Source organism: Bos taurus, chromosome 27, assembly GCF_002263795.3.
Source record: "Bos taurus isolate L1 Dominette 01449 registration number 42190680 breed Hereford chromosome 27, ARS-UCD2.0, whole genome shotgun sequence".
In the NCBI taxonomy this organism is placed as follows: Eukaryota; Metazoa; Chordata; class Mammalia; order Artiodactyla; family Bovidae; genus Bos; species Bos taurus.
In genome coordinates, this window is record NC_037354.1 from 43,277,409 (window position 1) to 43,302,578 (window position 25,170).

Genomic DNA, 25,170 nt, shown 5'->3' on the forward strand with positions numbered 1-25,170 from the left:
TAGCTAGCATCTTCCCTTTAGTGGGGGTTTGTGCATCTTGGAACAACTCAGGGAACGCACATCAGATGCTATTATCTAGGTACTTCAGAGACCAGTTAAAGCAGAGGGCAAGGAGGAAGGGTCTATTCCAGGAAGACCTCTTAGGGTCCTGCTTGGTCATACAATAACTGTAAATTGATTAAATTCATTTACTAAAACGAAGCGATTTTTAGATAGGATTAAAACGAAAGCTAAGCCATATACATTCGATAAGAATGACACCTAAAATCTAAGGCTAGAGAAATTTTGAAAATAAAGACTGAAATGTTAAGTACTTAGGAACAAAAAATATAAAACAGATAAAGAAGAATATCACTCGGTGTTAGAGAAAACAGCACACAAAGAGTATATGACTCTCAAGACTTTCATACTTTTAACAACCTCAGCAAGATCCATAAACCATAAAATAAAAATTATTACACTTTGGGAGAATTCAACACAGCCCTTTCAAAACATATAGATAAAGACTACAAAAAGAGACAACAGCGTTTGTAAGAATGTAACATAATGGAACCACAGAATTTATAAAGTCAAATTAATGTGCATAAAATATATCTTCCAACAAATAGACACTATACATTCTTTCCTGGACTTAGTAAACTTGCATAAACTTATTTATGGTAAAGTCACAAATGGACTCTCTACAAATTCCAGAGAACTAGTATTATGCAAATGATATTCTCTTACTGAAATTAATATGGTAAATATCCATAGATGTAACCAATAGGAACAGAAACTCTTTGAGGTCTTCAGTAGTTATAAACACGGAAAATGTCCACGAGGTCAAACTGCTGGAGCACCACTGACTTGGTCAAGCTTCCTGTCCCTCCCTTCTCCCTCTCCTTGTCCACAATCCCAAGTAAAAAGAAAATTGATCAAGGTTCAGTCAGTTTCCCTGGTGGCTCAAATGGTAAAGAATCTGCCTGCAATGCAGGAGACCTGGGTTCAATCCCTGGGTCAGGAAGGTCCCCTGGAGAAGTGGAAACCCACTCCAGTATTCTTGCCTGGAAAATTCCATGGACAGAGGAGCCTGGTGGGTTACAGTGAATGGGATCACAAAGAGTCAGACACAAATGAACAAACTTTTTTCCTTTCAGTCAATTTTAGTTTCAAGATACGTGTTTTTTTTTTTGTTTGTTTGTTTTGTTTTGTTTTTTAATGGTGTAAAACTGTGTTAACATCAAAAACTGACAAAGACCGTAAAGGAAAGAAACATTTCAAGACGTCTCATTTATGAATGTAGCTGCAAACTGTTTAAATGAAACCTAACAAGGTCTGTCCTGTGTGTTAGTCACCCCGTCGTGTCTCCTCTCTGTGACCGCGTGGACTGTGCCCGGCCAGGCTCCTCTATCGCGCATTATACAAAAGAAGCATGTTGTTACCAAAACAAAACGTCAGAGTTTGGAGCAGAGAAAGGTTTGTTCCAGGGCCAAACCAGAACAGGTGGCTCATGCCCCAAACTGCAAGCTCCCCAATGGTTTGCGAGGAGAAGATTTTATAGGTAAAACCTGGGGTGCGGGCCACAGGGTGTGTGGCTGTCTTCTGATTGGCTGAGATCAGGGCGATGAAATAACAGTGCGGCTCCGGGAACCCTGTGCTCAGCTGGAAGTCATCGTCCTCTTCCGGGGCAGGGCTTAGTCCCGGCTGAAGAACGCGGAGGTCCTGTTTTGTGCATTCCTTGAAGAGAAACCAGGACGCCAGTTATCACCGCAGTGTTGTTTCCTGACCGCGCCTTCTCTGCTGCTCACTCGCTCTCTTCCCAGATTCGAATCAGCCCTTTGGGACTCTGGGAAGGTCAGGGAGGAGGGATGAAGTCTGTTTCGTGCAAACAGAACACCAAGGGACCCAGGAAGGGTTAGTGCCCGGGAGAGACCCTCAGGGTGCTGCTCAGCTTCAGGTGTCGGTGTTACCAGGTAGAGTTTATCCCACAGTTATACAGATGATTCACGTTAAATATTAATGTAATCTGTTCATCAGTGTACACGTGTGTGCTCAGTCACTCAGTCGTGTCCAACTCTTTGTGGCCTCCCGGACTGTAGCCCCCCCGGCTCCTCTATCCATGGAATTTTCCAGGCAAGCATACAGGAGTGGGTTGCCGTTTCCTACCCCGGGAGATGTTCCCAGCCCAGGGATGGAACCTGCACCTTTTGTGTCTCCTGCATTGGCAGGTGGGTTCTTTACCACTAGAGCCACCTGGGAAGCTCTGGTCTAAAGTTAGAAGCATCCAGTTAGAATTAGAGACAATACGGCGATGCCTGCTGTTACCTCCACTGCCCAGTCTGTTGGTAATCATAGCTGATACAATAAGGGACAAGAAATAAAAAGCTTCTTTAAAATAAAGAGATACATTATCATTATTTACATTAATGTAATTTACATTACATTAAAAAGGTCTACAGCATAATCCAAGAAACGTGCTAGTCAAACTATTGAAGAATCAACATACAAAAGAGAGTGGTGTTCACACACCGAGAACAGCCAGTTCCAAAGAGTGATGCGGAGATTCAGTCACAAAAGCAAAATAGCAACAAATTGCAAAATATCAAGGAACCAATCTGAGTAATATTCTTAAGGCTGTGTGAAGAAAATTTTAAAGTTTATTGAAAGATATATAAGAGCTAAGTTGAGAGATTAGTTGTGTTTGTCACTTTGTCAAGCTAGTTTCACTTCAAGCTAATGTACAATTTCATCGTAACTCCAATGAAATTTTAAGTGTTTTCACAAAACAAAGTCATTTAAAAATTAATGTGGATTATAGAATTTCAAATGATAGTTGAGATAATTCTTATGGAGGAAAACAGAAAGAAAAGAGAAGTCCTATCTATAATAAAGCCATTTTTTAAAAGCGATTAATTTAGTGCTGTATCAGTTAAGTATTGAGAAGATCAACAGAAGATTATATAGAAATGCAAAACAGATCCAAGAATATGTAACAAATTGCACAGAACAGAGGTGGTATTCAAATTGCTACATGATGATTGTCTGGTGAAATGCTGTTGGAAAATTTATCTGGCTTCCCAGCAAAAATAAAAGTAGGTCACTATTCAGCATCATATAAAAAGATGATTGTTATAACTTTTAAACCAAAAAGACTCCCCAATTTTCCAAAGACAGCATAGGAAAATATTTTAGTAACTTAAATGTAGAAAGGGTTTGTTAAAGAAAATATACAAACACATATTATAGGAAAAAAACTTTAAAATTTTGATCAATGTGATATTTAAATTTGTATTATAAAATATTGTAAATAAAGTTAAAAGTGAATTTATAGACTAAAAAGAGATATCTGCAACATATCTAACAGGATGAGTTCAACATTAAGGACGTGTAGGAGCTTCCCTAGTGGTCTGGTGGCTGACTCCACGCTCTCAATGTGGGGGCCCCGGGTTCAATCCCTGGTCAGGAAACTAGATCCCGTGTTCCACAACTAAGAGCCAGTGCAGCAAAACAAGTAAAAAAAAATTTTAAAGAACATATAAAAGGTAACTTAATAGCAAAAAGACAAACAATTGAAAAGTGGGCAAAGGACAGAAACAGCTCCAAATGACTGTTAAACGTAAGAGAACAGTTGTGCTCACTAGCACCCTGAGACGTGTGACTTTAGAATCACAGTTACCCATTAAATGAATGAGAGCCATTAAAGCCCGTGTTTTCTGCAGTCATGGTCTGTGTGGCACCAGTCCAGAGTTTTGTCTACTGTGCAAATCATTTTTCCATTTTGTAAATTATTGTTCTCCTAAACTCATGTGCAATTTGAAGACAGGTGAGGGGAGCTGCTGGAACCTTTCAGGCTTGACCAGCCACTCAATTAACAAAAACTGATTTAAAATGGACTTTCCCTGGCAGTCCAGTGGTTGGGACTCCATGCTTTCAATGCAGGAGGCATGGGTTCTATCCCTTGTCAGGGAAGTTTTGCATGCCATGGGGTGTGGTCAAAAATAATTTAGAAAAACAGGGAAATATGAAACATTTCTCAGTTCATTTTGAAAAGTAAAATGGACGGTGCTTGGTTGGTGCCTGTGCATGACAGAATGATGGCCCATGGACCACTGCACATCCTAATAGCAACTAGCGCCTTCCGTGGTAGACGGGGCTTCACAGATATTGAGGATCCCGAGATGGGACAGTCCTGGATTTTCCTGGACTATCCTGAAGGGTCTTTACAAGAGGGAGGCAGGCACAGAGAGGGGAGGTGATCTGAGGATCTGGGGCAGGGAAGACAATATGATGCCCAGAACTGAGGACAGTCCCCTAAGCCTGGGAAGGTTGAGGTGGATCCCCCCAGAGCCTCCCGGAGGAGCGGCTGGGCTGACACCCTGATGCTAGACCGTGGAGACCGACTTTGGACTTCTGTGTTTCAGAACTGCAAGATCGTGTGTGTTGTTTCAAGCCACTGAATTTAACGATAACCTGTCACAACAGCAGTAGGAAACGAATCCAGTGGTCTGGGGGGCGTATAGCATTTCTCTTCCACTCTCTTGTGATATGATACCAGAAAATTCCCGACCCATGCGAGGGCTCCATCCAGGTCTCTTGACCAGAGAAAGATCTGTTCCCCACCGTCCATGCTATAAACGCCCAGTGCAAAAGTCCAGGTACCACCAGAGTCGCTGAGTGTCTCAGATGAAACCAACTAAGCATATGCTGTTTAGTCATCTACTGGCGATTCACAGTCTGAAGCCGTTTACCTCACTGGCTGCTTACAGGGTCTGTGCTCTTGGGCCACCTGAGAATTAACCAAAAAAGATGCAAACCGATCACCAGAGTGGCTACTTTATCACCATCTGCAGGCAGTGGCTCTAGATGGTAAATGTAATGGCGGATAGAAAAGAAGAATCCCCTGTATATCATCAAGCTTTTGATATTTCTGGCCATGCTGATAAGAGACTGACATTTGGAAGGTACCCTGACATTCACAGCTTCAATAAGCGTGTTCCACCAGCCCAGCCTCTGCAGGTCTGGGGATCTGTTTGCAGGAAGAGGGACACTGAGGCTTGGTTCCAGTCTGTCCTTGAGGAGTCGCTGATCTGTGAGTGATGCAAAGTGCCAAACGGCCAGGGAATGGATGGCTGCGATTCTGTGTTCTTCCTAGCACGCACACTGTTCCTGTAATTTTCAGGAGCCAGGCCAGCTCGGTGTAGCTGACTTATATTAATGTCTTCGTCTTTGTGTGGGTCTCTGCTCGTATCTGCAGAAAGTGGTGTGTTTGTGTTCAGATAGAAGCATTCTCATGTAATCACATGTGTTGATTAAATAGGAGGGACCAGTGAGATCCCTCCAAAAAGGACAAAACCCCATGGTGGCCAACAGATGCGAAAGGTGTTGAACAGTAACTGCCAAAGACGGGGTTTAAAAAAGAGAAGGAGACCAGATAGTAAAATATTGTTATTAACCAGTGGGCCCTCTGTGTTTTATCTAGGCACACTGGGATGGCTAGATTTCTCTAGAATTTTTGGAATAATGGACTCTTGGCAGGATTTTGGAAACCTGTAGTTTGCTTCATCAGACTCTAGTCAGCTGTAAATAATGTCTCTTTAAAATATGGTACAAGAAAATGTGGTTAAAATTTCAGGTGGAGGGTCACAGTGTGAAAGACAGATTGGTAATTTATTTGAATCTCCTGGTTTGTTTTTAAGGGTAGGTGGTCCCTTGTTTGGCTGATGTTCCTAAAGCAATCAGTGCCTGGGACTTCAAAGATAAGCTGATCCTAGGAGATGAAGGCTCTGCTCAGAAAAAGAAAATGTTGTTTTGCCTAAAGTGCAGAAGTGCCCCCGACCGACTCACCAGGGAGCTGATTTCAGTATTTGTGCGAATGACATCCTCAGCTTTTGGCAAAACAAAGTATTCTTTTTCTTAGCAGCCCGTAGCTGGAACATTCCATTTTATTTGTCTTTGCCTGTATTTAATTCCTTTCCTCCTGTTGCCTCTGCTAGATAGATAAGAAAATGGAGCATAGGTTAAGAGATTTGTTCAGGCTCACAAATCTGGTAACTTCTTGAGCTGCAGTTTCAGAGCACCTTTTTTTTTTTTTTGAGAAGATAAATATACCGAGGGTAGTTGCACAGCATTTCCAAGAAATAATTAGAATCTATATTTTATCAGTTGATGTGAATTTGTCTGTCTGATGAGAGAATTCAGTGATCAATTTTTTCTTAGATGTGTTTGGTGCATATTCATAATTTTAGCTCAAAGGAATTGTTATGATCTAAGTATCACGAGGTTTTAGTTTTTTGCAGGAGGCTTTTGATAGGCTTGGGCATATTTTGCTATCATAATTGTGCTTTTTTTAAGCCACAAGAAGTTAGTACTCAATTTGGGCTCCTCATTACCATTGGGTTTTGCTAAGCATCAGATAATAACCAAAAGATTAAAAACTTTGCTTTAAAAATTCAAACCTTTTATTAGGCATTTTCCAGCATATACATTTCAGCAGCCATGGTATGCTCAAATTACACTGGGTATTCGGCCTGTTTTGCTTTTATTATTGTTCTCTGTGTTTATAATTACACCGAACCTCAATATATTTTGAATAATAACCTTTAAAAAGTTGTTGCAGAGGCACAAAGAGGAGCATGGCGGGGATCTGCAGCGTCACAGCGTTATTCGGTGTCCTTGTCATATGGTTCATAACAGTGGCCAGGTTTAATCACAGCTATCCATCCCCAAGGAACTGTTTGTTTTGAAACAATTTTAGATGTGAAAGTTCTTTGACCTAAATGCAAGGCAGCCTGGAGTGGAGAAAAATGAGAATTATAGTTAGAAATTACAGTTAGAAATCATGTTGTCATATTTTTAACATTAAAGTGCATATCCCGTGAAGCCACCAGGAGCACATTCATAAGGACTATAATTTATATTGTGGTGGGTGTGCACGCCCGTGTGTGTGCATGCCTGTGTGTGTGTTCACGCTTTGTCGCTCATTTCTCGCTGAACAGGTGTGATGACCGTGCCTTCCCAGCAGGAGCACGGGTGATTCATTAATTTCTCCCCACTTCTTGCACAGGAGCTGTGTTTCACACCTGAGGCGCTTACACTCTGACCCACTCACACCCAGTGGGGGCCAGTGAAACCAGCCTTAAAATAGCAAAAAGGAAGATGGGTAGATAGCTCCTCTGGTGGGTTAGGTGGCCTCCGGCACTCCTCCTGTGTCCAGAGGCAGGGTGCGTTAAAAAGATCAGAGGTTGTATCCATACAAAACTATTCAAAATTCAGGTCTTACAACGTAGAGTGTGTGTGAGTCGCTCAGTTGTGTCTGACTCTCTGTGACCCCATGGACTGTGGCCCACCAGGCTCCTCCGTCCATGGGATTCTCCAGGCAAGAGTACTGGAGTGGGTTGCCGTGCCCTCCTCCAGGGGGTCTTCCTGACCCAGGGATTGAGCCCGGGTCCCCCGCGTTAGCAGGCAGACTCTTTACCATCTGAGCCAGTAGGGAAGCCCGACTCTGTAGTACCTGTATTCAACTGGGGTGGTCACTGAACTGCTGTAAGCATCAGTTTTCTCACCTGGAAAACACAGTTAACAGTACCTGCCTTGTGAGGACCCCGTTCTTGTCCTGAATGTGAAATTATGGCATGCACAGTGCGAGTACATAAAGAGTGGGTGTACATGGAAGCTATTCATATGACGGCATTGCCTTTGCCTCCCCATTGAATCGCAGTCAGTCTGGGCTCTGGCTGTCACTTTGTGCAGGTGGAGAAAACAGGGTCCAACTTTCTGGGGAATATTGCTTTAAGAAGAGAAGCAGGATATTCAGTATAGGCTTTACACAAGAAAACAAATCTAGCCCCTTCTTACGCTATGGAGAGCAGCTAAGAATTTTTTTTTAAATGGAAGTATAATTTACATAGAAGAAATTGCCCAAATTGAATGGGTATGGCTCAGTGATATTCTTGTCTTTATGTATTTTTTTTTGATTAAGTATAGTTGATTCACAATGTTGTGTTAATTTCAGGTAGACAACAAAATGATTCAGTTTTATACACACACATATATGTAGGTGTGTCTGTGTATATATGTGGTAGGGGCTTAGTTGCTATGTTGTGTCCAACTCTTGCAAACCCTATTTTCAAATTCTTTTCCTTTATAGGTTATTACAAGACATTTAGTAGAGTTTCCTGTGCTACACAGGACGCTCTTGCTGTTTATCTATTTTATATATCAGATCAGATCAAATCAGTTGCTCAGTCATGTCCGACTCTTTGCAACCCCATGAATCACAGCATGCCAGGCCTCCCTGTCCATCACCAACTCCTGGAGTTCACCCAAACTCACATCCATTGAGTCAATGATGCCATCCAGCCATCTCATCCTCTGTCGTCCCCTTCTCCTCCTGCCCGCAATCCCTCCCAGCATCAAAGTCTTTTCCAATGAGTCAACTCTTCCAATGAGGTGGCCAAAGTACTGGAGTTTCAGCTTTAGCATCATTCCCTCCAAAGAAATCCCAGGGCTGATCTCCTTCAGAATGGACTGATTGGATCTCCTTGCAGTCCAAGGGACTCTCAAGAGTCTTCTCCAACACCACAGTTCAAAAGCATCAATTCTTTGGCGCTCAGCCTTCTTCACAGTCCAACTCTCACATCCATACATGACCACAGGAAAAACCATAGCCTTGACTAGACGAACCTTTGTCGGCAAAGTAATGTCTCTGCTTTTGAACATGCTGTCTAGGTTGGTCATAACTTTCCTTCCAAGGAGTAAGTGTCTTTTAATTTCATGGCTGCAGTCACCATCTGTAGTGATTTTGGAGCCCCCCAAAATGAAGTCTGACACTGTTTCCACTGTTTCCCCATCTATTTCCCATGAAGTGATGGGACCGGATGCCATGATCTTCGTTTTCTGAATGTTGAGCTTTAAGCCAACATTTTCACTCTCCACTTTCACTTTCATCAAGAGGCTTTTTAGTTCCTCTTCACTTTCTGCCATAAGGGTGGTGTCATCTGCATATCTGAGGTTATTGATATTTCTCCCGGAAATCTTGATTCCAGTTTGTGTTTCTTCCAGTCCAGCGTTTCTCATGATGTACTCTGCATAGAAGTTAAATAAACAGGGTGACAATATACAGCCTTGATGAACTCCTTTTCCTATTTGGAACCAGTCTGTTGTTCCATGTCCAGTTCTAACTGTTGCTTCCTGACCTGCATACAAATTTCTCAAGAGGCAGATCAGGTGGTCTGGTATTCCCATCTCTTTCAGAATTTTCCACAGTTTATTGTGATCCACACAGTCAAAGGCTTTGGCATAGTCAATAAAGCAGAAATAGATGTTTTTCTGGAACTCTCTTGCTTTTTCCATGATCCAGCAGATGTTGGCAATTTGGTCTCTGGTTCCTCTGCCTTTTCTAAAACCAGCTTGAACATCAGGAAGTTCACGGTCCACATATTGCTGAAGCCTGGCTTGGAGAATTTTGGGCGTTACTTTACTAGCGTGTGAGATGAGTGCAATTGTGCGGTAGTTTGAGCATTCTTTGGCGTTGCCTTTCTTTGGGATTGGAATGAAAACTGACCTTTTCCAGTCCTGTGGCCACTGCTGAGTTTTCCAAATTTGCTGGCATATTGAGTGCAGCACTTTCACAGCATCGTCTTTCAGGATTTGGAATAGCTCAACTGGAATTCCATCACCTCCACTAGCTTTGTTCGTAGTGATGCTTTCTAAGGCCCATTTGACTTCACATTCCAGGATGTCTGGCTCTAGGTCAGTGATCACGCCATCGTGATTATCTGGGTCGTGAAGATCTTTTTTGTACAGTTCTTCTGAGTATTCTTGCCACCTCTTCTTAATATCTTCTGCTTCTATTAGGTCCATACCATTTCTGTCCTTTATCGAGCTCATCTTTGCATGAAATATTCCTTTGGTATCTCTGATTTTCTTGAAGAGATCTCTAGTCTTTCCCATTCTGTTGTTTTCCTCTATTTCTTTGCATTGGTCGCTAAAGAGGGCTTTCTTATCTCTTCTTGCTCTTCTTTGGAACTCTGCATTCAGATGTTTATATCTTTCCTTTTCTGCTTTGCTTTTCACTTCTCTTCTTTTCACAGCTATTTGTAAGGCCTCCCCAGACAGCCATTTTGCTTTTTTGCATTTCTCTTGATCCCTGTCTCCTGTACAATGTCACGAACCTCATTCCATAGTTCATCAGGCACTCTTATCTATCAGATCTAGGCCCTTAAAATCTATTTCTCACTTCCACTGTATAATCATAAGGGACTTGATTTAGGTCATATTTTATATATAGTAGTATTCATATCTTTTAATGCTAGACTCTTTAATTTATCCCTGGCCACCTTTCCCTTTTGGTAACTATAAGTTCATTTGCTTAGACTGTGAGTTTGTTTTGTATACAGATTCATTTGCATTGCTTTTTAGATTCCACATATAAAGGATATCATATAGTATTTGTCTATGTCTGACTTACTTCACTTAGTATGGTATCTCCAGGTTGATCCACGTTGCTGCAAATGGCAGTATTTTGCTCTTTTTTATGGTTGAGTGATATTCTATTCAGTGTGTGTCTGTGTGTGTGTGTGTGTTGTGTGTGTGTGTGGTATGTGGTGTGTGTGTGGTGGGTGTGTGTGTGAGTATGTGGTGTGTGTATGTTTGTGGGGGGTGTGTGTGGGATGTGTGTGTGTTTGTGGGGTGTGTTTGTGTGTGTGGGGTGTGTGTGGGGGGTGTGTGTTGTGGGTGTGTGTGTGAGTGTGTGGTGTGTGTATGTTTTTGGGGTGTGTGTGTGGGGTGTGTGTGTGTTTGTGGAATGTGTTTGTGTGTGTGTGGGGTGTGTGTGTGTCAGGTGTGTGTGGTGTGTGTGTGTGGGGTGTGTGGGGTGTGTGTGTGTGTGTGGGGTGTGTGTGTGTGTGGGATGTTTGTGTGTGTGTTGTGTGTGTGGGGTGTGTGTGTGTGTTTGTGGGGTGTGTGTGTGTGGTGCTGTGTGGGGGGATGTTTGTGTGTGTGGGATGTGGGGGTGTGTGTTGGGGGGTTGTGATGTATGTGTGTGTGTGGTGTGTGTTTGTGTGTGTTTGTGTGATTGTGTGTGTGTTTGTGGTGTGTGTGTGGGGGGTGTGTGTGTGTGTGTGTGGGATGTGTGTGTGTGTTTGTGGGGTGTGTTTGTGATGTGTGTGTGTCTGTGTGTGTGTGTGTGTGTGCCTCACGTCTTCTTTGTCGGTTCATCTGTTGATGGGCATTCAGGTTGTCTCCATGTCTTGCCTGTTGTGAATAGAGCTGCTATGAACATAGGGGTGCCTGTACCTTTGAATTAGAGTTTTGTCCAGATATATGATCAGAAGCGAGCTTGCTGGATCACATGGCAACTCTTATCTTTAGTTTTCTGAGGAGCCTCCATGCAGTTTTCCAAAGTGGCTGACCAGTTTATATTCCCACCAGCAGAAGGCAGGGCCTCTTTCCCTCTCCAGCATTTGCTTTTTGGTAGTGGCCATTCTGAAGGGTGTGAGGTGATTTGCATTCCTATTTGGTGGATATTTACATCTGTATGCCCTTGTGTAAGAACCACCTAGATCAGGATATAGGATGTTTTCTAGCAGCTCCCTCATGTCCTTCCGTTCACTATCTGTCTACCTAGAGGGAATTGCTATTCTGACTTTTATAACCATAAATTGAGTCTGTTCATGAACATTATGTAAAGAGAATCATACACTATGATTTTGGGTCTGGCTTCTTTTACTCACCATAATGTTGTTGAGTTCACCCAGGTATCAGTACTTCATTTCTTTCTCCTAATAGATATTTGAGAGTTGTTTCCAGCTCTTGGATTGTGGGAAAATCTACAATCAGCTACTTTCACAAATCTTTTTGTGGCTATATCTTTTCATTTCTCTGGAATATATACCTATGATGAGAATTGCTGAGTCATAAGGGGAGCATATGTTTTAAATGAATAGAAACTACCAGCCTGTTTTCCAAAGTGATTGTTCCAACTTCCACCCCCACCAGCAGCATTACAGAGATCCAGTGCCCAAAGCGACTGGCGTTGTCAATATTTTTCATTTTAGCTATTTTAAAAAACTTTGTGGCGGCATCATAGTTTGCATTTAATTTGCATCTCCCTGAGTGTTCATGAAGTTGAGTGTCTGGATCATTCAGGCATCTTTTGTGAGTTGCCTGTCACGGGAACCAAATGCTCATGGATCAATTGTACTTTGGGGGCTGGGCAGAGTCCTTGTGTATTGTGGATAAGTAAGAGCTTCCTTTGAAAGGCATTAATTTAAAAATCAAATCAGGGGGACTTCCCTGGTGGCCCAGTGATCAAGTACAGGGGCCACGGGTTCGATCCCTGGTCAGGGAACTAAGATCCTTCATGCCTTGGAGCAACTAAGCCGGTGAGCCACAACTAGTGAGTTTGCGTGCTGCAAATAGAGAGGCCGTGCACCCCACCGAAGAGACGCAGCGAAGATCCTGCATGTGCAGCTGAGACCCCGCGCAGCCAAGTACACAAACGCAAATGGAACAGAGACATCCCACGTCACTTTCCTGCTGCCTCTGCTCTGTGCCCAGGGCTGCGTGGCTGCTGGCGCACAGCAGACACGAGTAGGCTTTTATCGGGAGGAGATGTCTGACAGATCCCCTGGCACCTGCAGCTCCATCGAGGTGTTCTGAGACCCTCAGGGTGACGTCCGGTGAAAGGGGAGGCTGAAGCAGCAAGTGTCTGGATGGTTCTAATTGGTGGCTGTTATTGAAAATGCACTTCAGGAAGCAGAAATGAACATGTGGCTTACAGAACTGTAGGATCTTAACGTTAGAAGGAGCCCTCAAGGTGACCCAGCCTACACATCTCGTTTTCTGAATTGGAGGAAAACGAGGAAATGGAGGCTTAGTGAGATTCTGGACTTGCTCAAGTTTGAGGTGCTAGTTAATGGAGGAGTTAGATCTTAAATATTTGTTTTTATTAGAATTAGTTTAACCTGTGAGTAAAATTAAATTCCTTGCAGGGAGAGGAGGGACATACACTTTGCCTCATTTCGAAGGTACTGATAAACCCAGGCACTTCTATATACTTATTACACGCGTAATAACAGCAGGATGCTCCTTCTGACCCCAGACTCCTTCAGGTGGGATATGCCCTGCCTTTCTTCTCTTCTCCAGCCCACACATACAGCCTGGCCTGAGGTCTGAGCCTCTTCTTCGAGGAAAAAAAAATTGCAAAATAAGCAGCAGCTCAGACGCAGCAAGTACAATCGAAGAATAAATCATAGAATTATACCTGAAGAGTTCAAGGTCAGGCTAAAGAAGTTTGACCTGAAGTGTGTTAAACTCAAGAGCCTGGATATGTATGTCAGGGTATTGAGCAAGACGCTGTCTGCTGCAAGTAATAGAAATTTGACCACGTGTCCCTTTATGATCTCACAGGACAATACACCCGGGGGCAGAGACTCACCAGTTGTGGCTAATTGAATGAATCGATGGCATGGGCAAGGACCCCGAGGTCTTTGGTGATTCCAGGGAAATCCGGGGGTCCCGGCTCATCCTCAGCGGTGGGCATGGAGACATGTTCCCCCGATGGCCCTCCATGGAAGAACCTGCGGTCCAATTGTGAGCAGTGATGTCGACAGGAGCCCCTGGCTGGCAGTTCCTCTAGAAGCATGGTGCCCTCAGCCAGAGAGGGCTGCTCAGGTTGCACCCTCTCTTTAGAGAAAGGGGGTGGGAAGAGCAGCCCCAAACAGGGCAACTTCTGAGGCTGATTCTGGCCCTCAGATCCCGTGGGTTCTTTTTTTAAATAATTACTTAAGCTGTGTGTGTGCTTAGTTGCTCAGTTGTGTCCAAAGCTTTGCAACCCCATGGAGTGCAGCCCGCCAGGCTCCTCTGTCCATGGGATTCTCCAGGCAAGAACACTGGAGTGGGTTGCCATCACTTCTCCAACCCAGGTCTCCCACATTCTAGGCAGATTAACTGTACTGAAAATCATTAAGACAGTGCTGCTCACTTAACACAGCATGAAGTTTCTCATAAAATTAAGTTACATTTGATGAAATTCCTTAGTCTTAAGATTTGAGGACTTCTAGTCAAAAGGTACAAACTTCCAGTTATAAGACAAATAAGTACTAGGAATGGAACGTACAACATGATAAATATAACGAATCCTGCTGTATGCAATATATAAAAGTTAAGAGAGTAATACTGAGTCTTCACAACAAAAAAGAATTATTTTTCTTTTGCTTTAATTTTGTATCTGTATGAGATGATGATGTCCACTCAGTTTGTCATGGTCATCATTTCTTGATGGGTGTAACTCAAACATTGTAGTGTGTAGCTTAAACTTTACAACACCGTATGTCAATGATACCTCAGTAAAGCTGGAAGAAAAAGAAATTAAATGTGACACCTGTATAGGATATCAAGGCAACACCATCCTTACGTCATGGACATTCACCTGGACTTGGTGTTTGCCTACTTGGGTGGCAGTGTAGAATGCTAACCATTAAACCCTGTTTTTACTTTTCTTGTAAAATAAGCCTGACTCCAGAACAAAACTTGGATCTGTACTCCATTTCATTTAATTATTTATTTTACATTTTAATTTTTATTTTGGAGCATAATTGATAAACAATGTCGTGTTCCTCTCAGATGTACAGCAAAGTGAATCATCTATACACACACATGTATCTGTTCTTTTTCAGATTCTTTTCCCATGTAGGTTACTGGAGAGCCCTCAGTAGAGTTCTCTGTACTGTACAGTGGGCCCTCATTGGTCATCAGGAGAGACTGGAGTCTGGGGTCTGCTCCATTTTAAGGAAACTGTTAATCACTCAGTCGTGTCCGACTCTTTGCGACCCTGTGGATTGTAGCCCACCAGGCTCCTCTGTCTGTGGAATTCTCCAGGCAAGAACACTGGAGTGGGTGGCATTGCAGGCAGGTTCTTTACTATCTGAGCCACCAGGGAAGGGCTCCATTTTAAAGAAATGCCCCATAACCTGGGAGACCTCTTCATCCAGAGGAGCAGCGCCTTCTCTGAGAAGCTGCGAGCAAACGCCTCTCCAGGGATTCTCCTGTCTTCCTGGCAGGGCCGCCCCTTTCTGGGCCCTCAGGGTGCTTTCCCCCTCCTGTCCACTGCATTCAGAGTGGCCCCCACCCCTTCACCCCTCAGCAGGTACAACTGTGATCAGAGTCACTCTCAGATTTACTTTACTGACGTGGGTTTGGGAAAGCTGCATTCACTTCTTTCCAAAACTAACCACAGGAACCAGCACAGCTCCTAAGCTGTTTTCTGGCTGCCTTTGGCTTAGCTCCTCTGTTTACAATTTCAGCTTAATTTTAGAAGTCTTTAGAAATGTTGATTACATTCTTTATGCTGAGCTTGACAAAGGATGGATAAACTGGTTTATTAAAACCGCATTATTTTACAGTTATAATGAAAGTGAAGGTGAAGTCGTTCAGTCATGTCCTACTCTTTGGGACATCATGGACTGTAGCCTAACAGGCTCCGCCATCCATGGGACGTTCCAGGCAAGAGTACTGGTGTGGGTAGTCATTTCCTTCTCCAGGGGATCTTCCCAACCCAGGTCTTCCATGTTGCGGGCAGACGCTTTACCATCTGAGTCACCAGGGAAGCCACAGTTATAATAAACACACTTAAATTGTAATTTTCAGCCAGTCTGTGAGCCAACCTAAAGATCTTAATGTGTGGCTTCAAAGTATAATATCTGCTTCAGATGAAACCATAAGTCTGCCTCGCCCTCTGGTAAATGCGCCAAAAACCTAGAGGACTGCAGCCAGCTTCACTGTGGTCCAGGCTCACTGAAGCCAGGAAAGTCCCTTGTGATACACACACACACACAGATCTATGGGCACACACACACACACACACACACAGATCTATGGGCTTACATCCTCAACTGACGTGAATCTTGTTGATGGATTGAATCCAAACAGTCTTGTGGACTCTGTGGGAGAGGGAGAGGGTGGGAAGATTTGGGAGAATGATATTGAAACATGTAAAATATCATGTAAGAAACGAGTTGCCAGTCCAGGTTCGATACACGATACTGGATGCTTGGGGCTAGTGCACTGGGACGACCCAGAGGGATGGTGTGGGGAGGGAGGAGGGAGGAGGGTTCAGGATGGGGAGCACATGTATACCTGTGGCGGATTCATTTTGATATTTGGCAAAACTAATACAATTATGTAAAGTTTAAAAATAAAATAAAATTTAAAAAAAAGATAATTTCTGGTTATAAAGATAACCAGAAATTAAATGCATATAACAAAACTTTTGACTCAATGTGTAGAATCCATGGTAAATCATTAGAACACAATGGAGGTGACCTACTAAATATTACAGACTATATTCTAGTTTATAATGTTCCTTGTAAGAAATGGCACATATTTTTGTAAGTCAGAAATTCGAAAGAGTCTAAAATGCCCCTGTTCCCTTTTTTGGCAAAGATGAGATGTCTAAGTGAATTGTAGCAATTGGTGTTAGGGACTTCAAAGCTTCCTGTTATCTATGAAATGCTTCATTATTAATGCCCTGATGTAGCTGGTAATGTTTAGTCTAATTGGATTTAAGTCATTTATTGCAGGAAATTTTCATTTGAGGTTATTTTTGCCGCCTCAGTGATAATAACCTGAGTCACTGAAAGTTTGTCCTGAGAATCTTTGCCAAGAGATAAACATTGTCAGCTGAATGGTTATATTGGCTCATCATGTCTGTGATGGGATAGTTGAATCCAGTAAGTACTACTGATAATGATCTTATTTTTCCTAAGTGTAGAGATATTAGTGAGATCTGGTTTATATTATTATATATCATTCTGTCCTAAGATGATGTGTTAGTCTTGAGTGGCTGGAGTGGCTAGGAGATGTATCTACCTACTTCTCTACAAGAAGTCTCAACATCTTTGACCCTATTCCACTGAGGGAAGAAAAAAGGGTTAGGGGGTGCTGGAAAAGTTGTATGACTGGGAATCACAGGGTTCCAGAGCCCGCAGGTATGGTTCACAGGAGATGAATGTCTTTTATGTCTTTTATATCTGCCCTCATTCATCCATCACCTGTCTTTTCACTTATCACCTGTCGGTCTGTCTTCTCACTGTGGGTGAATCACTGTTCTAAGTGTTTCAGAATAGTAGCTGATGGGTGAGAAGGGGCATTCATAAATGGACTAAACTCTGTTTTGTATTTAGGCTTTAAAAAAAGACCAAAGCTAAGATTATAAAATAAAATAAAAACCAAACCGAGCTGTAGTCACAACATCATGAGTCTTGAAAGGCAGGCAGATGTGAGAGTTTAGGCATGAATAGAGAGTCCCTTCAACCAATCTTGAAATACTTGGGAGGTCTGGCGTTCTGCCTATGAACATGGCACAGTGTTGGTGTCTGCCAAAGGACTAATCGACCTCAGAATAAGTAGAGATCAGGGACAAATAGAGAAGTCAGAGGAATGAATGGAACCTGTGTTTTGCTACTGGTTTTATTGATTCAAGCGTCTTATAGGAGTACTGGAATTCACTGGTTATTTTGGAAAATACCTCTAGGATTCAACAGAAGTCAACAGACACTCCATCCTTCACTTTTTACAAAGTACACCGTGAGGCCTAGTTCCAAAGATGCCCCAGAGTTACAAGTGGAACCTGTGATTATTTTATTGTTTCTAGCCTTTTTTTCCTCCAATCCTCTAATTTTCTCCCTAATAATCTCCCTTGATTGCCATTTCCCAAGTCCTTGGAAGGGATGGATCCTCTTAGACATTACAAAACAGAGTGGGAATGATTTCACTGGGTGGTCAGTGATCATCTCAGAGATGAAGATGCTGTCAAGGTTGCTAGGCAGAACCCAGGGGGTTATCTTGTGAGCATCAGTTCTGAAAACTTTCAGGTTTAGGAAAACCAATCTCATTAACACATGATTGTAATAGTAACAGCCAGAGATTTTGATTTTCTGTGTTCAGATGAGATTTTTATAAAGTAGTAGTAAAAATCTAAATACAATAAGTAAAATACTTCATAAAGAACTACAAAGAGAAAAATTAGTCCCAAGGGAGAATAATCCTATGTACCCAAGACTGTAAATGAATTTCAGGAAGAGTGTTACCCAGTAGACCTTTCAGTGACGAGGAGATGTTCTATCAGCTGCCCTAACACTGCAGCCAGCTGGCCACACGTGACCATCAAGCACTTGGCAGTGGGACTGAGACCTTGAATTTTTACTTTTACTGAGTTTTAATGAATTTAAATGTAAGCATAAATGCCACGTAATCACTGCATTAGATACAGCAGCTCTACTCATTTCTTTTCTGAAATTGTCAGTCATAATTAATTCTGTATGATAAGAAAATTTGAAACTGAAGAAACATTTTGTATGTTTTACATTATATACCTGAAATCATTATATTTTAAAAACCGCATGCAATTTATAAGAACTATTAGAAGGACATGTTTGGTTAAATATATACATTTTCAAAATTATATTTGACACCAGACTCTAGTATTTCAAATGTTTTTCCCATTGACATTACACATTTTTATTCAGTTCAGTTCAGTTCAGTCGCTCAGTTGTGTCCAACTCATTGTGACCCCATGGACTGCAGCACACCATGCCTCCCTGTCCATCACCAACTCCCAGGGCTTACTCAAACTCATATCTATTGAGTTGGTGGTGCCATCCAACCATCCCATCCTCTGTTGTCCCCTTCTCCTCCTGCCTTCAATCTTTCCCAGCATCAGGGTCTTTTCAAATGAGTCAGCTCTTCGCATCAAGTGGCCAAAGTATTGGAGCTTCAGCTTCAGCATCAGTCCTTCCAATGAATATTCAGGACTGATTTCCTTTAGGATAGACTGGTTGGATATCCTTGCAGTCCAAGGGACTCTCAAGAGTCTTCTCCAACACCACATTTTTAATATTTTTAAAAATTGATTTTAGCTAAAGACATAAAATATGCTTATAGCAATATTAAAACATTTGTAATTTCAGGTTTTATTTACTGATAAAAATCCTACTTTTAAAAATAGTTTTATTGAACTGACCATAAAATTCACCTATTCAGTATAAAAAATTTAGTGGTTTTCAGTATATTTGTAGAGCTGTACACCCAGCACAACATAATCTAATTTTGGAACATTTTCATCACACATCATCCCCATCGGCTGTCACCCCCACTTACCCTTTGGACCCTGGCAACTCTGCTCTTTCTCTCTAAATCTGCTTAATTCTGGATGTCTGATAGTAACGGGATTATAGGCAAGGGAGTTGGAGAAAGCAATGGCGACTCACTCTAGTACTCTTGCCTGGAAAATCCCATGGACGGAGGAACCTGGTAGGCTGCGGTCCATGGGGTCGCTAAGAGTCAGACATGACTGAGCGACTTCACTTTCCCTTTTCTCTTTCATGCATTGGAGAAGGAAATGGCAACCCACTCCAGAATTCTTTCCTGGAGAATCCCAGGGACAGGGGAGCTTGGTGGGCTGCCCTCTATGGGGTCGCACAGAGTCGGCCAAGACTGAAGTGACTTAGCAGCAGCAGCAGCAGGCAAGGGAGTAATGTGTGACTTCCACTCTGAAATTCATTTCTTCACCCAGGAAATCTATTTCTTTACCTGAAACAAAATAGGTAAATATGGTTAAGGATAATACACTTCCCTTCTAGGGATGTTCAGAAGGTTCTGGAGAACAGAGAAGTGTAAGCATTCACTTACACTACAGAGCCAGTGGCCGGAAAGCTCGTCGGGAAAGGACTCCTGTGTCTCCTACGGAAACCTGCTGCACTCGCCGGCTCAGAGAGGGTTTGGGTCGCGTAGCCGCCAGGCCAGGTCTCTCCCTCTCTGCTTCCCGCGTGTTTTGTGGGGCTGCCTGCTCAGAAAGGATGTGTGGAGCACGCACGTTTCAGGGTCAACTGAGGGGAGCTCCCCTACATCTCCCTCTCGGCGGTCTCCCCTGGGAAGGGCGCGCGAGGCGGCTCTGCTTCCCCCCGTATCCCAGTGTCAGGGGTGACTCGGTTGAGCCTTTTCCCGGCAGCTCCCCCTGCAACCGGTCTGTGTGCCCCGAGGGCCTGGGGGCCGGGATCTCTGCAGACCCAGACCGTCCGGGCTTTGTTCTCTTCCCCAGGGCTGAGGTTCTGTCTCCTAGAATTAATCCCCTGTCAGTGCAGGCTCCGCAGTTTGTGAGACACATCCAGATATTTTTCTGAACACCAGAAAAATGTGGGAGCTAAACCCAAACTGGAAAATCCATTGTTTTTCTCAGTAGAGAATACGGGTAGGTGGCGTCACCTGGTAGGACTATTATAGCATCTCCCCCTTCCCGGATCGCGGCTCTGTGCTCCTGTATGTACAATTAGCTTGTTTCTCACGCTTGGTGTGATGGCTCTCAGTTCTCCAGTGATGGCAAAAACCCACCATTTCTCATATTCAGTAAATTGACTTATAAACCTGCTTTATGAATAGACCTGCTGCTGCTGCTGCTGCTAAGTCGCTTCAGTCGTGTCTGACTCTGTGCGACCCCATAGACGGCAGCCCATCAGGCTCAGCGTCCCTGGGATTCTCCAGTCAAGAAAACTGGAGTAGGTTGCCATTCCCTTCTCCAATGCATAAAAGTGAAAAGTGAAAGTGAAGTCGCTCAGTCGTGTCCAACTCTTAGCCACCCCATGGACTGCAGCCTACCAGGCTCCTCCATCCATGGGATTTTCCAGGCAAGAGTACTGGAGTGGGGTGCTATTTCCTTCTCCAAACAAATAGACCTAAATGTAGTCAAAGGCTTGTCTAGAAAGTTTATCTTGAAAGAGCTGTATGTATGTCAGTGACAGCAAGACAGCTAGCTGGAAAAGTAAGCATTTCATAAAGCATTACAAGTAAAAGATTAGAGCTGTTAGTCATTATCTGGTAGAACGTGAACCCAAAAAAGAGACCAGTTAACAGCTTTCTGCTTACAGAAATTAATGAATTCAGTCACATGAGTTGTCTTCGAGCCCAAAGTTACTCACAGTGTTAACACTCTGTGTGTGTGTGTGTGTGTGTGTGTGTGTGCATGCATGCACACTAAGCCACTTCAGTCCTGTCAGATTCTTTGCGACATAAGTTGAATAAAAAAATTACTCATTTCCATCACTAACACCATGGAAAAATGAGCAGGCTAAAGAATATGGAATTTCTTGAAAAGTTATTTAAGAAAGTATGTTTTTCAAAGTGAAAGGATCCAACATAAATCCAGACCTAGGGCAGGAGAACTCTTGCAACACCTACGGGATGGGGGAGAATAGTCTCGGACTTGCAGGGTTTTTAGACTCCTGGGATATTAGATGGTCCACGATCCTTCAGTGGGTTTGGTCTCTAATTGCGTTGCGTGGACAGAAATGACGAGTGTACAACTGGTGACTCTGCTCTGGGGCCAGAACTGGGCGGGGAGGAGCCGCCCCCGGTGCTGCCCCCACGGAGGACGGGGGTGCTGGTCTCAGGACACATGGGCCTGTTCGCTCTGGTCAGAGCATTCCTGTTTCCCACGCTCGTGTGTTCTAAGGGTCACCCTACTTTTCCCTTTCTCCTTCCCCCTTCTTTGTCTCAGCACCATAAAAACTGTCCCTGGGGAGTCTTCTTTTTTCTAATTTTATTATTTTTTTAAAATTAAAGTTTTCATTTTGTCTCAGAGTATGGACAATGAACAAGATGGTGACAGTTCCGGGTGATCGGCAGAGGGCCTCAGCCACGCCCCCACGTGAGTCCCTTCTCCCCCAGGCTCCCCCCACCCGGGCAGCCACACGACGCTCTTCTGCCTGCATCTGCTCACGAGGGCACGAGGCCTTCCCGAGTTCTTCTGATTCCTTAGGTTTCCGTTCTCCCAACCTCTACGCAGTTTAGAAATGAGTGGAGACAGAGGGTGAGTAAAACAGACGAGAGTGACCCTGGATTTTTGACACCAGGGGAAGCAGAGGGGACGTGTTTCTAGGCTTTGGAGTCATGCATCCTTGATGCAAGAGGGGGAACCACAGGTGTGCTCGGGAGAATCCTGGTGCTCTCGGAGGAGCTGAGGGCCGGTGTGCAGCCAAAGGCTCTGTTACGGTCTGCGAATTCTGATACTGACGTTTTTCAACCTGCTGAATCTTCTCCTCTCCCTGTGGCATTGGGTGAATCCCAGGTCAAAGCAGGAATACAGCCGCGTCTTCAGAGAAGGAGAAATATCCTGTGACATTCCCTATATGTGTAATCTAAAGAATGATACAGATGAACTTACAAGCAGAAAGGGACTCACAGACTGAGGCAATGAACTTATGGTTGCCAGTGGGGAAGGGTGTGGGGGACGGATGGCTAGGGAGCCTGGGATGGTCATGTCATACTCTGTATCTAAAGTGGATCACCAGTGAGGACCTACTGTATGACACGGGGAACTCTGCTCAAGACCGTGTGGCAGCCTGGATGGAAGGGGCGTTTGGGGGAGAAGGGACGCCTGTGTATGTATGGCTGAGTCCCTTTGCCATCCACCTGAAACCATCACAACACTGTTAACTGGCTCTGCTCCAATACAAAATAACAAAGCTTTTTAAAAAAAAGAATACAGCATCTCTTGATCCACGTTTACTGGTTTGGGAGGTCACATTAGTGTCCTGACAAGCAGTGAAGATCAAACAAGACTCTCCATGTTCTGAAGGAAATTACGGTCTAGTAGCAGGAACTTGCAGGCCAGCAGGCTCAGTGCAGCCTTCTATGGAGCAATGGAGGAAGTCTGGATTTGGGAGGCAGCCTTGTGAGGAATGCACGACTTCCACCTGGGGAGCCTGGAAGGCATAGCCCAGTAGGTGACATTTGACTTGGGCATTGAGGGATGAGTTTTCCAGGTTACACGGAGCAGAAAGGGAACAGCTAGGGCACAGGCCGTGGGAGAAAGGTAGGCATGAAGGCAAAAAAGCTTTCCGTTTTCATAGCTCTGGGCTCTGCCAGACCTTGGAATGTCAGCAAGAGTGCCCTTGGGGTTCTTTTCCTTTTTAAAAAATATATGTATGAATATGGGCTTCCCTGGTGGTACTAGTGGTAAAGAACCCATCTGCCAGTGCAGGAGACACAAGAGATGCAGGTTTGATCCATGGATGGGGAAGATCCCTGGAGGAGGAAATAGCAACCCACCCCAGTGTTTTTGCTTGGAGAATCCCATGGACAGAGGAACCTGGTGGGCTACAGTCTGGGGGGTCACAAACCCTCAGACATGACTGAGCACACATACACACACACATATGCATAAATATATAGAAATCTTCATTTTCATAGTATTTTCCATTATGGTATCCTATACATTGATGTATGTGTAGTGCCAAATGGAGTTTATGCTCAAAATTGCCTAATCCATTAATCTTCAGGTGTTTTTCACATTTTCCACTTGAGTGACTCCAGGAGACTCCCTGACCTCTGAAGGTTGAAGGACCAAAGAGAAAACAGCAGCAGTATCCCTAAATGGTGAATGTTTACAGAAAAGACAGTTCACTTAGAGTCATTATGCAGGGAAATTAGGGGGAAAGCTCGGGCTGAATGCCCATCATTTATTAGCTTAGAATCAAACCAAGTATCATCTGGGGGTAATGAGTAGAGACGCCTTTTTAAAGTGACTCCTTTGGCCCCTAGTGCTGCAAACTTGCAACGCTGTGGCTGGCTCGTGTGCAGAATCACTCAGATCGTGGCTCAGTGCCCAAAACTCCATTTCTATCGTTCCGTGGCCTCTGAAGCATGTTTGCTCTGAGACTCAGCTTGTTCTAGCAGAACTTGGCCTTATTGAATTCTGCTTGATCTGCTCTTCCTTGTGGGTCTGATTAAAGTTCCCTGCTCTTTTCAGCACCCATTTGTTTCTGCTTCCAGCGAAGAGCTTGCTTAGTTGGCTCAGTCTGATTTCCCCTGTGTGTTTTCCCCCAGGGGGTTTCTTCGGTGCAGAAGCCCTTGCAGGTAGAAATGTGACCTCTTGAACAGGTAATAACAACAGCTCTTGGGAACCAACACAGGCAGCCAGCCCTTCTAGGCTGTACAAATGAGTGCTGCTCAAACTTGAATGTGTGAAAGAATTACCTGGGGATCTCGTTAGGAGGCCAGATCTGATTCCAGAGGTCTGGGGTGGCACCCAGGGTTCTGCATTTCTTACAAGTCCCCAGGAAATGTCAATTCTACTGCTTCATGGACCACATTTTGAACATCACATCTTGGCCACAACCCAGCGTATCTCAGGCTCTTCATCTCTTTCCAGAATTCACTGCTGATTAGCTCAGTGTCCTACCATTATTTCTACTATTTTCCCAACAACCCAGCCTGAAATTTGTGGACATGTTGCAACCCGTTAATTTTCCGTGAAGCCTGTAAGTCTATGGAGCACTGTCTTTTTATTTGAAAAGCACTGTAAAGTGAATATGAACCTCAGGGTTTCTGCTTTTGAGAAAGGCTTTGGCACCCTCCTGGGTGACATTATATTTGCATGGGGGTTTAACCACATTGGTATCATAATTGCTCATCACAGATCACCAAACTCCTGGCGATGATGATGGACGGCTTGAAGATAAGGAGCCTCGTGATTCTTATCAGACTTTACACAGCCAACTCAGCCACAAAGAGGTCAAAGAAGACAATCCTGTAACATTTTCATATCACATGGAGGATGAGTGTTGCATAAGAAAAATGAATGGACGTTATAAAGAGGTGGTTATTCAATCACGTCTGAGGTCATGTCCATTTATAATTTAAGTTTCAATGTTTTTATAAATAGTTCTCTGGCTATAAGCTAGGCAATTTTATCTCCTAAATTTTCAGTGAGTCTTAGAATATGGTTTAAAATATGTTTAAAAGATGTTTGACTTAATTGATTTTTTAGATGAACCACACACGGCTTGTGGTATCTTAGTTTCTCAACGAGGGATCAAACTCAGGACCCAGCAGTGAAAGTGCCAAATGCTCACCACTGGACCGCCAGGGAATTCCAAAAGGCATGTGTTTGTAGGCCTTCTCGATTCACAAACATCCACTTGCATTTTTAAACAAAATAAATTGTATGTTACGTTTTCCCAGTTTCATTCAACACTTCCCTTGGGGTTTGCCTTATCTTGCAGATATACTGTGTCACTACTGTGGACATTTTATTACATAACAGTGTGTTGACATTTTTTAGGAAATAATTCTAATGCACCATGCCAAACATTTTCTAATGCTTGAAATAGCTAGTGACATAAAATACCAATGTGC

At 43.5% G+C, this 25,170-nt stretch overlaps 1 long non-coding RNA gene across 1 annotated transcript in view; it reads left to right on the forward strand.

The window, feature by feature from the left end:
- Positions 1-24,645, forward strand: part of LOC132344080 (uncharacterized) — a 74,189-nt gene extending 49,544 nt beyond the window's left edge. Inside the window, exons 3-4 of the long non-coding RNA XR_009493198.1 lie at positions 21,612-21,679; positions 24,452-24,645. This is a non-coding gene — a long non-coding RNA (uncharacterized lncRNA). The remainder of the gene's footprint in view (positions 1-21,611; positions 21,680-24,451) is intronic.
- The last annotated feature ends 525 nt before the right edge of the window (positions 24,646-25,170 follow it).